Raw genomic sequence first — 14,198 nt, 5'->3', positions numbered from 1 at the left:
GGAGTGACCGACCTAACTTCCTTAGGAGGAACCAGAGACTTTAAACCTCCATTATAGTCAATCGAGGACCTTAAGGAGTGACCGACCTGACTTCCTTAAGAGGAACTAGAGACTTTAAAGCTCCATAATAATTGATCGGGGACTTAAGGAATGACCGGTCTGGCTTCTTTAGGGGGAACCAGAGACTTTAAACGTTCATAACAGTCGATCGGGGACCCTAAGGAGTGACTGGCATGGCTTCCTTAGGCGGAACTAAAGACTTTAAACCTCCATAATAGTTGATCGGGGGCCCTAAGGAGTGACCAGCCTGGCTTCCTTAGGGGGAACCAGAGACTTTAAACCTTCATAACAGTCAATCGGGAACTCTAAGGAGTGACTGGCTTGGCTTCCTTAGGGAGAACCAGAGACTTTAAATCTCCATAACAGTCGATCGAGGACCCTAAGGAGTGACCATCCTGACTTCCTTAGGGGGAACCGGAGACTTTAAACCTCCATAACAGTGGATCGGGGACCCTAAGGAGTGACCAGCCTAACTTCCTTAGGGGGAACCGGAGACTTTAAACCTCCATAATAGTCGATCGGGGACCCTAAGGAGTGACCGACCTGACTCCTTAGGGGGAACCAGAGACTTTAAACCTTCATAACAGTCGATTGGGGACCTTAAGAAGTGACCGACCTGGCTTCCTTAAGGGGAACCAAAGACTTTAAATCTTCATAACAGTCGATCGGGGACCTTAAGGAGTGACCGACCTGGCTTCTTTAGGGGGGAATCAGAGACTTTAAACCTTCATAACAATCGACCGAGGACCCTAAGGAGTGACCGGTCTAGCATCCTTAAGGGAAGTCGGAGACTTTAAACCTTCTCCAAGATCAACTATGGATTTTAGCATCAATAGTACTTATTGATGTTTAATCTCATCTAGATATACAAATCCGACCGATCCCTCATACACTCGGGAGAATCCGTAGAAGCATTTTCATGATAGATATTTAATTTCGCTCAGGCAAACTAATTCGATCGATCTGTTATATACATTACAGATGTTTAATCTCGCTTGGATATATAAATCCGACCAGTCTATTAGACAGGTCAGTGATTTTGCATATGTAAGCAAGACACTTAACTTATCATACAAACCCGAAAATCATCAGGAAAAGTTCATTCATCATTATAAACCACTCAAAGGATGACTAGGAGATCTACTTCCTCTGATTACAATTTTTCTATGGAATCTCTCTAAATATGGTGAACATATTGAAAAAGTTCATTTAGATAAGCACTTGGTTGGTTCTGAAGATAAGGAAATCACACAAGGAAAGACAAGTAAGTATAAACTTTCATTAACATTTTCTAAAGAGCAAATGGTATACATTAATTATGAAATTATGAGGGAATGCAAGTACCAAATCCCAAGTTTACTCAAATTTACTTAAAAGGTCTTCTGGGAGTTCCCGATTGAGTCGTCGGCGATCTATAAACTAGGGAGGAGGGTCTTCAGATAGGAAACTTCCCTCTCTCAGTTGTTAGATTACTCCTTCAACAGAGTGAGTGAGGGTTCCTATGATGCATCTAGCATACTCCTCAACAAATTCAGGAGAGCTTAAATAGGCTCTACACCTGTTGTGCCAGCGCTCTTCCTCGCCTGCCTTATATTCTTGAAATTCAGATTGTAGGCTATCTTTTTCCCCTTACAAAGTAGTTTTCTCTACCTTAGCCTCCGCTAGTTCTTTTAAGAGTGAGCTTATTTGCAAATCTTGGGCTTGCAATCATTCTTGTTGTTGGAACAAGGCAAAGTTTTTAGAGGCCAATTCTAGGGTTCTAGGGTCAACTCAGGAGACCCGAACCATATGATTACTATAACTGGTTTAGCAGAGTGATTTTGTGAGCAACATCCGAGAGAGCTTTATCTTTTAAGGTCCTTTCAACGTTAAGAGTAGAATTAAGCCTTGTAGTTGTAGCTCTAAGTTTCTCTTTCCCTCCTCTCAGGATTGTAGCAATTGGTGGGCATCTTGTAAATCCTTTTCTAAATTAGCAGTGAACTCAGCTTGTGACTTCATCTTATCTTGTATCTGAATGAGTTCATTGTTAGGAAGGTTGGAGGCAGCTTGTAATTCCTCCACTTTGTCTCTTAAATTTGGTTAGTCCTTTCCAAATCTATGACTAGTTTACCCAAATGTAGGCTTGAAGCATATAGCTGGATAGAATGATAATAGGGTTACATTTTGTAGGTACGAAATAAGGAAGTTAGAGTCAAAAATTTACTACAGTGGCTTGACGATTGTGGTTGTCAGCACGCTCGGATAAGGTGCTTCTTTTTATATGCGTCTGAGAGTGTAACCAAGATTTAGCTAGTGCCCCCTTTAGTTGCAGTAGTCTGTACGAAGTAGGGGTAGAAGTTTGGTCAAGCTGGGATGGTAATCCATGGTCTTGTTGGAATAAGATGGAAGGGGGGGGGGTACCTGTAAATGGCGAAGAAGAGGAAGGAGGAGGTTCAGAAGCTTGTCAAGATGGGTCAGGAGATGGGAGGCTTACTAATGGAGAATCTTGTTCAACGGGTGTTGTAATAGGCTCGGGAGTGATCGATCTCCAGCAAAGAGTTCTTTTGGCGTGAGGCCTGGTGGAAGAGGAAGGTAAGGCTGGAAAAAGGGGTAATGAGTCTACAGGAGCAATGGATACCTCCTCCAATAAAGAAGCAGCTGGAGAAGTAACAAGAGGCATAGGAATGAGAAATCTTGGTTTCATCATATTTAATGCAAAATGAGAATGAACATGTGTAGAAGGAGCAATTTCCTTACCTCTTGAGTGGGAGATTTCAGAAAGAATAATAGGAACTTGCTCAAAATCAGCTATGGTGTGTGAAAGGGGACAAGGAGCTGAGGTACGAGGTTTTCGGTGTTTCACCACAAAGGGACCCTCTTGTTCTGAGGGCCTTGAGGATTCAGATGGAGGTAGTAGGCCAAGGGAAGAAGAGAGCTGATTAAGATGGTGATCTCTCAATAATTCTTCACCCATTCTAGTTAAGGCCACCCTTGTCAAGCGAGTATTCTTGTACATAAAGGCAGGAAGGATAACATCAGCTGAAGAAAAAATAGAAATTTATGTTAGAAACAACATAATAAGAATTTAAAACATGAGTAAGGAGAATAATCTTACCAAATGAAACATCCAAGGTTGCATCTGCTGTGTTAAGACCAAAAACGAATAATAAGCCTTCGGCAATTAGAACAGGTAAGTTAAATTTTACACCCTTTAATTTTCCCATTAAAGAACAAAGAGCAGGATCTTCTAAGATATTGCCCAATTGAGGGATGGAGGAAAGATCTCTATGCCAAGTTATTGGGTATGAAGGTGGAGAAGGAAGAGGTATAAAGAAAAACTTGTCCCGCCATTCTCCTTGAGGAGGAATTCTATAGAACAGGGTAGTTTTAGGGCATGATTGAAACTTAAAAACACTATCTTCCACTTGGTGAGGAATGAAAAAGTGATGGAAAAGTCGAGCAGATAAGGGAAAATTTAGTAAATGGGAAACAACGACAAAACCAACCATGATAGAAAATGATTGAGGGATAAGTTGATTTAGGGGAAGGTCAAAATATCTACTAATATCAATAAAAAAAGGATGAATGGGAAACCTAAAATCACATAGAACCCGTTCTCAGAAAATCATCACATTTTCTGGAGGAGGAAGATGAGGACGATCCCTAGGGGTGGGAATGACCACGTATGTGGGGAAGTTGTAATTCCATTGAAGCCCACAGCCTTCTGATGCGGAAAATTCAGAAGAGCACTGAGTGTACCATTCATTGAAGGTCAACATTGTTAACAGAAGGAGGTAGGAAGAACCAGAACAGTTAGCAAAGAGCGAAGAACAAAAGATACATAAACTAAATTAAGAAGATGAAGTATTAGGGATTTTCTCCTCATTTCCCTTTAAAGGTCTTGGTAGAGCATCGAAAAGGTGTTTTAAGTAGAAATGTTAGATGGAGATGATAAGAAAAGTCGGACTAAAGAAGAGCCGTTGGATGGATTAATAAGGCGGCGGACACAGTAAAACAAATACATACCCAACGTCATAGGCAGGCGTGTCACCAATGAGGAAATGGTATGAGTAGCTGATATGAAAGGTTGTATTCCCAAGATACTAAAATCATTACCAAAGTTAAGTTTTAAAAAAAATCGAGGAGCTTGGAAGAGATTTCTTGTATTACAAACTCAGTCGGTTAGTATTAGTTGATCAAAATTCAAGGTTAGTTTAAAATATATATATGTACATACAACAGGTCACCAAAGATCGGCCGAGTATTTAGTCTAGAGGAAACTAAAACATAAACATAAACCCGATCGGTCACTAAAGGCTGACCGAGTATTATCGATGAAATAGAATATAAATATAAACTCGATCGGTCACTAAAGGCATGTCGAGTATTAAGGATGAAATCGAGCATAAACGTAAGCTCGACCTGTCACCAAGGATCGATCAAATGTTAAGTGTGGGCAAAATCAAACATAAAAGTAAGCTTGCTTGATCAGAAGAAGTCAAACAAAAATGGTTATCAAAGAAACAAAAATAGGGGATGCTAACAATTATAACATCCTGAGAAATAAGAAAAAAGGTTAATAGTCGTTCTCCATGACCTTGCTTCTTCAATTGTTTTGCACCCCCCTTAATTAGCTCCAAGAGTGAAGGCTTTGGCAATGGAGATAGCGACAGGAGCATTAAATTCAGGAGATTTTAGCATTATCCTTTTTCTCCTCTCAAATCTGTCATCTTCACCCGTCATATACTCTGCCAAAGCATCTTGAGAAGTTTTTAATTCAGATTCTTTAGAAGAGAGCTCTGCTTTAATTGTAGTTAAGGATGAACTCAGGAAAGTTAACTCAAAATTCTTAGATTCCAAAGCAACATCCTTAGCAGCTAATTATAGAGCGTAAACATCCTTCAATAGCATACTTATCCACTTTAGATGTCAGTTCAGTGCAAAGAAGGGTATCTAACTTAGCTTGAGATTCAAAATCTTCTGCAGAGGCTTTCCATTTACTTGAATTTTCAAGTTCCGAATCAAGAAACTTGCGAGTCTCTTGTAATTGGCTGGACATCTCTTCAGATGCGTGAGAAGAGGATGCTCCAGAGGCCGATTGTTTTAGTTTGGCAACTTCTTGAGATAGATGATATAGGTGTCGGGCCATATTCATACTAATAATCCACCACTGTCAAAAAATTATTATTAGAATACATTAATGAGAAAACAGAAGGATGAAGGACATATTACCTTAGTTTCCTCAAAAGAAAACTTGTCAGCCTAGTCAACAAAAGTAAACTTCTCAAGTTCTTTACAAGCTTCTACCCAGGCGGTCGTTAACCCCCCCCCCTAATACTGGGAGGGTAGGAGCAGAGGATGATAAAGAGTCATGGAGCAAAGGAGGGGGAAAACGAAGAATAGAAGAACCCGGAGTTATTGAGGTCGGTAGGGAAATTGGTTCTGAAAATTTCATCATAAACTCAGGGTTGGAATTAGCACTTGGAAGAGGGGGATCTTTTGGTAATTGAAGAGGGGAAGAAACAAGCATATGGTACAAGGAGGAAAGGGTAGGTTGCGAAGAAGAAGGGAGAATATCTCCTGTGGGTATATCTTCAGAAGTAGAGGTAGCTTGTTTCTTAGGTTAGGGCTCTAATGTCAATTTTCACCCGGGGCATTTTCTTGTAAGAGTAGCCCCAGGTACCTGTTCTTATATTTCCAAAGGGGTGTCCTCCAGAGGTAAACTTGTGGAGGCTTCCCCAAGAGTGGTTCAAGAGCTAGAAACGAGCGTTGGTTGAACTGAAGGCTCAGATAAAGGAGCACTAGATGCTTGGGCTGATGCGATATTAAGTTCAGGTCTTAGCTCTTGTTCCTTATCTAATATTTCCTCCTCTTCTAGGCGGATTGCCTTATCAACCAAAGCTCTAAACAAAGTATCCACTGCAACAAACAAAAAAATATTTTAGTTAGTAAAGAAGGGATAGCTAGAACTTCGAAACTTACTAAAGGAATGTTGTAGGCTCTTTTGAACAAGGCTCAAGCCAAAAAGATATAAGAGATCACTACGTATCAATTGATGAATGTAAAAGCGATGACCTAATAATTTACTGGAGTATTCAGAAAAAACTGGTTGTTGATGAAGTTCCCTTACGTCAGGGAGAGGGGGAAAGGAAGATTGCCATTTGGTGGACCACGCGATGGGACCAGGAAATTTGACAAAGAAAAAACGTGATTTCCAACTCTTGATGGATGAAGGCATTTCTTCAAAGAATACCATCTTCGGGCGAGATTGAAAAAGGAATACTCCTGGATCTAATTTTTTGGGGTAAGAGAACATGAAAAAATTTTGAGGAGTAGAGGGTATACTGAAGAGGCGAAATACCATATACAACCCACATAGATATCTGAAGGTGTTTGGGGTAAATTGTTGTAGAGGAATACCAAAATACTGATTTATGTCTATCAAGAACGTAGGAATAGGAAAGCGTAAGCCTGCGGCTAGCTGATCTTTAAAAAAGGTAACACAATCATCAGGTGGGAGACAAGAATGAGCGTCAAGTTGTTGAACCCTAATACGGTATTCTTTAGGAATTTCATACAGAGAACGGATAGAAGTTTGATCGGTAGCGATAAAGGAAGAACGAATTTGGGAATACCAAGGGAGTAAAGATTCTTTAGCCATGTCGAAAAAGGGAAACACCCAAGGAATAAATGACTTACTAAATCCTTAAAGAGAAAAGGTCACAAAAGGAGATCGGGGAAGATGAAGAAGCACGAGTTGTTGAAAGAGGTCGGAAAAGAAAATCGCTAAGGAGTAACTGGAGGAAGACGAAGGGTAAAAGGTTAAAAAAGACTTAGGATTTTAGGGCGATATAAGGATCGTCGTCAAAATAAAATGATCCGATAAAGGAGAGCCGTTGATCTGCCAAGGGGAATGTGTGATAAGACACGAATGAAAAACGTACCGAGGGTTACTTAGAAAAAGGAGAAAAAAGGATACATGACGCTCGCCTAGGAAGAGGCATTTATGATAGATAGAACAGATCAAATCATATATTGAACCACCATATCTTTGAACATTCTCTTTCCGTTGAAGGATCAATTACCAATGAGACCACTTTGAAAAATCACGCGAATCTTAAAATGTAAGCTAATAAACAAAATTTGTAAACAGTGAAGAGGCCCTGACCGATTGTAATCCCGACCGACCATGTGTACAGAAGGGAACCTTGAAGTTTGATCGAACTCATATTTGTTCGGGCATACACATGGGACCCCCCATTCGATTAGTCCTCACACGAACAATCACATACTTCTTTATATCATCCTTAGTTGTCCTTCTACTATGATTCTAACTGGATCATCAGTCTTCTTAGCTACTACTAAGGTGTATGCATGGAAAATGCATCTATGAATGGGGAAGGATAGGTACAGTAAGAGGATAAATAGAGTGAAAACTCAAATTTGGTCAGGGACATGTGAACTAAATATCTATGAATCAAGGTAAATAGCATAATCAAAATATAGAACTCTACATTATCATTAGTAATACAGTCATAACACTTAGACTTTTGGAAATCTCCCATACATGGATATAGCAGATAAATAATTTTCTACTCATCTCGCTCCCTGGAGCTACCAGATTGTTCTTCCCATCCCAAGTACAGGCGTGTAGTAGAATGATAGTCTGGACAAAGAGGAGAAGTTCATCCTATCCTCTTGCGCTTGTGTGATTCACCCTCTGGGGTCTGTGGCTGAGAAGCTATCTCTGATCTAATCCGATCTAACTCAGCTTGTAGAAAATTCACCTTAGCTTTCTGCTGGTCCAAGTTTTGTTGTTGTTGTGATATTAGCAAATCATCTACACAAACCTTCCTGGTTAAAATGGTTACTTCTGAAGCATGTTGAGCTTTCAGATCATCCAACTCCTCAGTCTTTTGCTTTAAAACCAAATAAGCTTTGCCCCTTAAATCTACTTCCGATCGAACTTGAGACTGAGCTGCTAGCATACGTACCTCTAGCTCTCTTTGATGCGAATGATGTAGATCTAAGGCTTGCATATCCCCAGCCAAAGACTTTTCCTTCTCGGATAATAGTTGATCCTAGAGGGGGAGATCTAAAGCCATAACTCTCAATAATATCACTAAAGGAAAGTAGAGTGAGAAAGAGTAAAGGTTGATGTTGCAGAAGTTAGGATCACACCTCTGTTTAACTTGGTTACAAGATATGTGCTGGGGGTGTCACGGGATCATTATAGAGGGTGTCACGGGATCACTATAGTAAATATCAAAAGGGAAAAAATAGACTTAATTAGGTTTAGTTAGTCGGCTATACCTACTTCGACTAGACTTAAAGGGGAGGCTAGTGATACGGATTATGATAGATCGGCCTGGCGAGTATAGGAGGGGTTTAGGTTAAGAGAGATAGGAAAGGTAGATAGTCGATCGAATAAAGGCCGAGTGAATGCCTACGTGCTCATATATACTCGACCAAGCAAAGTCCGCCCGAGTATAAAGATATTTAGCCTTATGTATGATTTCTAACATATTACCGGCTGACCAAAGGCCAAGCGAGCACCCACGTGCTCATATATGCTCGGTCGGACAAAGCTCATCAGAACATAAAGACATTTAGCCTTATATAAGATTCTCAGTATACTATTGGTCAATCGTAGGTCGAGCGAGTACCCACGTGCTCATATATGCTCGACCGGGCAAAGTCTGCTCGAGCATGAAGACATTTAGCCTTAGGTATAATTTTCAGCATATTACCGGCCGACAGTAGGCCGAGCGAGCACCCACGTGCTCATATATGCTCGGCCGGGCAAAGCTAGCCTGAACATAAAGACATTTAGCCTTATGTATAATTTTCAGCATATTACCTGCCGACCGCAAGCCAAGCGAGCACCTACATGCTCATATATGCTCAGCTGTCCGAGCATAAAGACATTTAGCCTTATGTATAATTTTCAACATATTATCGATCGACCATAGGCCAAGCAAGCACCCACGCACTCGTATACGCTCGGCCAGGCAAAACCCGCCCGAGCATAAAGACACTTAGCCTTATATATGATTTTCGACATATTACCGGTTGACCGCAGGCTGAGCGAGCACCCACGTACTCATATAAGCTTAGCCGGGCAAAGCCTGCCTGAGCATAAAGGTACTCAGCCTTATATATGATATTTTAGACATTACCGGCTAACCACAAGCCGAGCGAGCATCCACGTGTTCATATATTCTCGGCCAGGCAAAGCTCGTCTGAGCATAAAGGCACTTATCCTTATATATGATTCTTAACACATTACCAACCGACCGCAGGCTGAACAAGAACCCACACGCTCATACATGCTCGGTTGGACAAAGCCCGCCTGAGCATAAAGACACTTAGCCTTATATATGACTTTCGGCATATTACTGACTGACCGCAGGCCGAGTGAGCATCCACATGCTCATATATGCTTGGTCGGGCAAAACCCGCCCGAGCATAAAGACATGCTCAACAGAAGGTATTCTTAAGATACGACTGGCTTGAACGATCGGACGGGACATATTCAATAGAAAGTATTTTTAAGATACGGCCGGCTTGAACGACCGGCCGAGACATATTCAACAGATAGTATTTCTAATATACGGCCGGCTTGAACGACCGGTCGAGATATATTCAGCAGAAGGTATACGGTCGGCTTGAACGACCGACCAAGACACACTTAGCAGGGGGCATTCTTAATAGCATATGCAGCCAACTTGAACGAGCGGTCAAGACATGCCTAGCAGGATATTTGGCGGAAAATATCTTCTAGAAGCTTCTTCAGTCATAATGGTGTGTCCCTATTATAAATATAAGTCATAAACGATAAAATGGATAGATCTGGGGTACAGAAAAGATTTCTTAAACGATTATTACACGAAGTATAGAAGATGACTTCATCTCCTAACAAATCATAATGAACCGGGGACCATTTCACGACTACGGAGATCACGTGAGATAGAATAAAAAGGGGGATCCTCTCTGTTGGCAAGGTACGCAAGTTCTAGCATCTAAACTCTGTTTCACTTCAGTGACTATTCTTCTTCTTCTTCCACCTTCAAGAGGAACTGACTTGAGTGTCAGAGGGCCTAACTAGGGATTCCCACCCCGGTCTTAGATCACTGACACTTTGTTGGCTCGTCTCACTGTGCACAAGAGCATTGAGGAGTTTCTCCGGATCTTCGGGAGTTCATCTTCATAGGAGGTCATCGTCATTCATCGGAGCTAGTGCCCATCTTCGCAGATTTTAGACAGGATCAGGGATATTATAAGTGGATTTAGGAATGACGTGATAGTTAAAGTAAAGATGAGATAACAATTAAAGTTATCGTGAGATGACAGTTTAAGTATCACTTTTGATGGGGTTTAACTTCTTATTTAGTGTTAAGACCTTCGATATAAGGACAACCAACCTAAGAGCTAGTTGGACTTGAAGGATCTAGTGTTCCACTTATAAATAGTCGGTCAACATCAAGGTTGGTTGGACTTATGGACCTAGCACCAAGGCCGATCAGACTTATGGATCTAGTTCTCTATTCTTTGAGTATGTAACGATCACCCTTCTTACTACTACTACTCTCTAAAGATGACCGTTACTTAACTACTAACTCTACTTAACCGGTGTGATTAGTAGTTAAGTAACGGTCATCTTTAGAGAGTAGTAGTAGTAAGAAGGGTGGTCGTTACAGTTGGTATCAGAGCAAGTCCCATTCTCCAGCATCACACATCAGCATCATCCTTGCCGTCTTCAAGTAAGAAAGTATTTAAGTTTTCTTTCTTATGCTTTCCTTATTAATTGTAGTATAGAGTATTTGCTTGTATGCGCTTTAGTAAGATAAAAGTTTGTTTCTCTTTATTCATACATATGTGTGTTTAGAAAGGATTATGTTTAGAAAGGATAAAGAATATATCAAGTCTTTATTTTCTTTGCATAATTAGATGTCAAGAAGAGGACGCCCCCGTACCGCTCGTACTGAGGACCAGGCTCAGGAGAACGAAGAGCCCAGAGCAGCTGAACCAAATCTCGCTGAAGTTGTTGCTCAACTCCAGAGACAGGTAGCAGAGCAGCAGCAAGTGATCGTCAATCTGATGGCGAATCAGGTTCCACCAGCTGCCCTGGAAGTCCCCACAGCACCTAGAAGACAAGAAGCATATCTGATACAGTGGCTGAAACTGAAACCAGAGAGCTTCTCAGGCACGACTGAGCCCTGGGATGCCCAGGCTTGGTTCAAGACACTGGAGAGCACCATGGAGCTTCTTGACTGGCCAGAAGTTGAGAAGGTCAAGTGTGCCTCATTCTGCCTATCTGGAGATGCTCGTATGTGGTGGGAAAGAGTTAAAAGCAAGAGAGCAGTTAATCAGATGAACTGGGCTGACTTTGAAGCAGAGTTTTATGAGGAATTCTTCCGTCAGCGGATCACCAATAAGCATTATGAGGAGTTCATAAAATTTAGACAAGGTGACCTGTCAGTGGAAGAAGCAGTAAAGAAATTCAATAGGCTAGCTCGTCTCTGCCCAGAGCTAGTAAGCACGGAGAAGGAACGAGTCAGACTGATGCTCAGGATGCTGAGGCCAGTGATAGCACTTAACGTGAGTAGTGGAGCTCATCAGGCTCAGACTGGCGAAGAGCTGGTCAGTAGAGCATTAGTTGCTGAGCACTATCTGGACAGCATCAGAGCACAACGAGCGCAGCAAAAGTCAGTCAAGATCGAAGATAAGACAGCTGGGAGTCAGAAACCTCAGGCAAATAAGCAGAACTAGAAAGGCAAGGGTAACAAAAGAAAGCAGTGGAACTCAGGAGGTAACCAGAAAGGAGGACCAGCAAATAAGCAGACCAAGATTCCTCTCTGTCCTAAATGTGGGAGAACACATCCAGGAGCCTGTCTTTTGGGTAAGACTGGATGCTATGCATGTGGGCAGGAAGGACACATGGCTAGAGAATGTCCTAACAAGCTCAAAGCACCTCAGCCACAGCCAATACAATATGGAGGCAAACCTCAGCTACATTATATGCCTGCAACTTTGGAAGGACCTCAGATCAGTCAAGGAAGGTTGGAAGCCCCACCAGTTCCAGCCAGTGCCAGAGAAGCTGCTAGTGCCTCGACGGTCGTAACAGGTCAAGTAGTTATTTTTCAGCATATAGCTACTGCACTATTTGATCTGGGGCGACCCATTCTTTTGTATCCATACCTTTTGCCAAAGAATTACAGGTACCTACAGAAAACATGAACTCCAAGACCCTACTGGGGAAGTCATGGAATCCGACCAGTGGCTTCGGGCTTAGAATTTCAGACCGTGAGCTATGTATAAATCTGGTGGTCCTATGCAGGATTTCGATATCATTTTGGGTATGGATTTCCTCAACAAGTAGTCGACTGCTGCAGAAGGAAAGTGATCTTTAGTCCAAGGTGAATCATCCTTTGAGTTCACGGGGTGCCAAGGAGGAAGACCCGAGTTCCTTTCTTCTCAGCTCACCGGATGTTAGCTAAAGGGTGTGCTGGTTTTCTTCACTGGAGTACATAAGAACAAGAAAGACCCAAGCAGGAGGAAGTTCGGGTGGTCTGTGAGTATCCAGAGGTATTCAAGAACTACTGGACTACCTCCCAGCAGAGAAGTGGAGTTTGAGATTGAACCGGTCCCGGTCCAATTTCAAAAGCTCCATACCGCATGTCTCAGCAGAGCTGAAAGAACTACAAACAGGAGCGGCTTGACAAAGGCTTCATCCGCCTAGTCATTCACCATGGGGAGCTCCGTGTTGTTCGTCAAGAAGAAAGACGGATCTATGCGGATGTGCATAGATTATAGAGCTCTAAATCAAGTGACAATCAAGAATAAGTACCTCCCGGATCGATGACCTATTTGATCAGTTGAGAGGGGCGACAGTATTCTCAAAGATAGACCTGCGCTCTGGGTACCATCGGCTAAAAGTGAAGGAAAGAGACATACCAGAACGGCTTTCAGGACCAGATACGGACACTACGAGTTCGTAGTCATGCCTTTTGGTGTGACTAATGCCTGCAGTTTTCATAGACCTGATGAACAGTGTTCAGAGAATACCTTGACAAATTTGTCATTGTGTTCATCGACGACATTCTAATTTATTCCAGAACCACAGAGGAGCATGACACGCATTTGAGGATAGTACTGCAGACTCTTCAGCAAAAGCAACTTTACGCTAAGTTCTCAAAGTGTGAGTTCTGGTTAGATCGGTGGCATTTCTAGGTCACATAATTTCTAAAGAAGGCATTCAAGTGGATCCAGAAAATAGAAGCAATCAACAACTTGGAGTAGACCCAAGAACGCCAGGGAGATCGGAAGCGGTTTAGCTGAGTACTACAGAAATTTGTGGAGGACTTTTCAGGATAGCCTCTCCACTACAGCCCTCACCAGAAAGAATAAGAAGTTTGAATGGTCGATAAATGTGAGCAGAGTTTCCAAGAGCTCAAGAAGAGACCACTGCTCCTATTCGACTGCTCCGTAAAGTGACAGGGAGTTTTGCGTCATGATGCTTCCAAATGGGCTTAGGAGCCGTACTCAGAAGGAAAAGTGATAGCTTATGCTTCCGACAACTCAAAGATTATGAAAAGAACTACCCACTCATGATCTTGAGTGGTGGCAGTGGTCTTTGCACTAAAACTCGGCGACATTATTTGTATTCAGTGCAGAATTTTCACAGACCATCGTAGTCTTAAGTACTTCTTCACTCGAAGGACTTAAACATGAGATAGCGTAGGTGGCTAGAGTTGGTCAAAGATTATGATGAAATCCTCTACCATCCGCAAAGCTAATAAAGTGGCGTATGCGCTAAGCGAAAAATCCAGGCATCCCTGATGTCTTTGTCATCATTAGCCCTACCACTGCAGAAGGAGTTGTCAGATTTTGGAATGAAAATTATTTATGGGCAACTCTCTACATTGACCTTAGAGTCAACCTTGCTTGAGGATATACAGAGAAAGCAAAGTGAAGATCCAGATATCCAAAAGATCAAGCAAGGGATACAAGAAGAAGGAAATTCGGAGTTTCGAGTATCAGACAGTGGAATTCTTTATCAGGGGAGCCGCCTGTGTGTCCCCAATGATGAAGAGCTGAGGAAGAAAATTTTAGAAGAAGCTCATAGTACACCTTATTCCATGCATCCTGGTTCTACC

The sequence above is a fragment of the Zingiber officinale genome, chromosome 2A (genome assembly GCF_018446385.1).
Source record: "Zingiber officinale cultivar Zhangliang chromosome 2A, Zo_v1.1, whole genome shotgun sequence".
Taxonomy (NCBI): domain Eukaryota; kingdom Viridiplantae; phylum Streptophyta; class Magnoliopsida; order Zingiberales; family Zingiberaceae; genus Zingiber; species Zingiber officinale.
The sequence above is the reverse complement of the archived record's forward strand: the minus strand, read 5'-3'. Positions refer to the sequence as shown.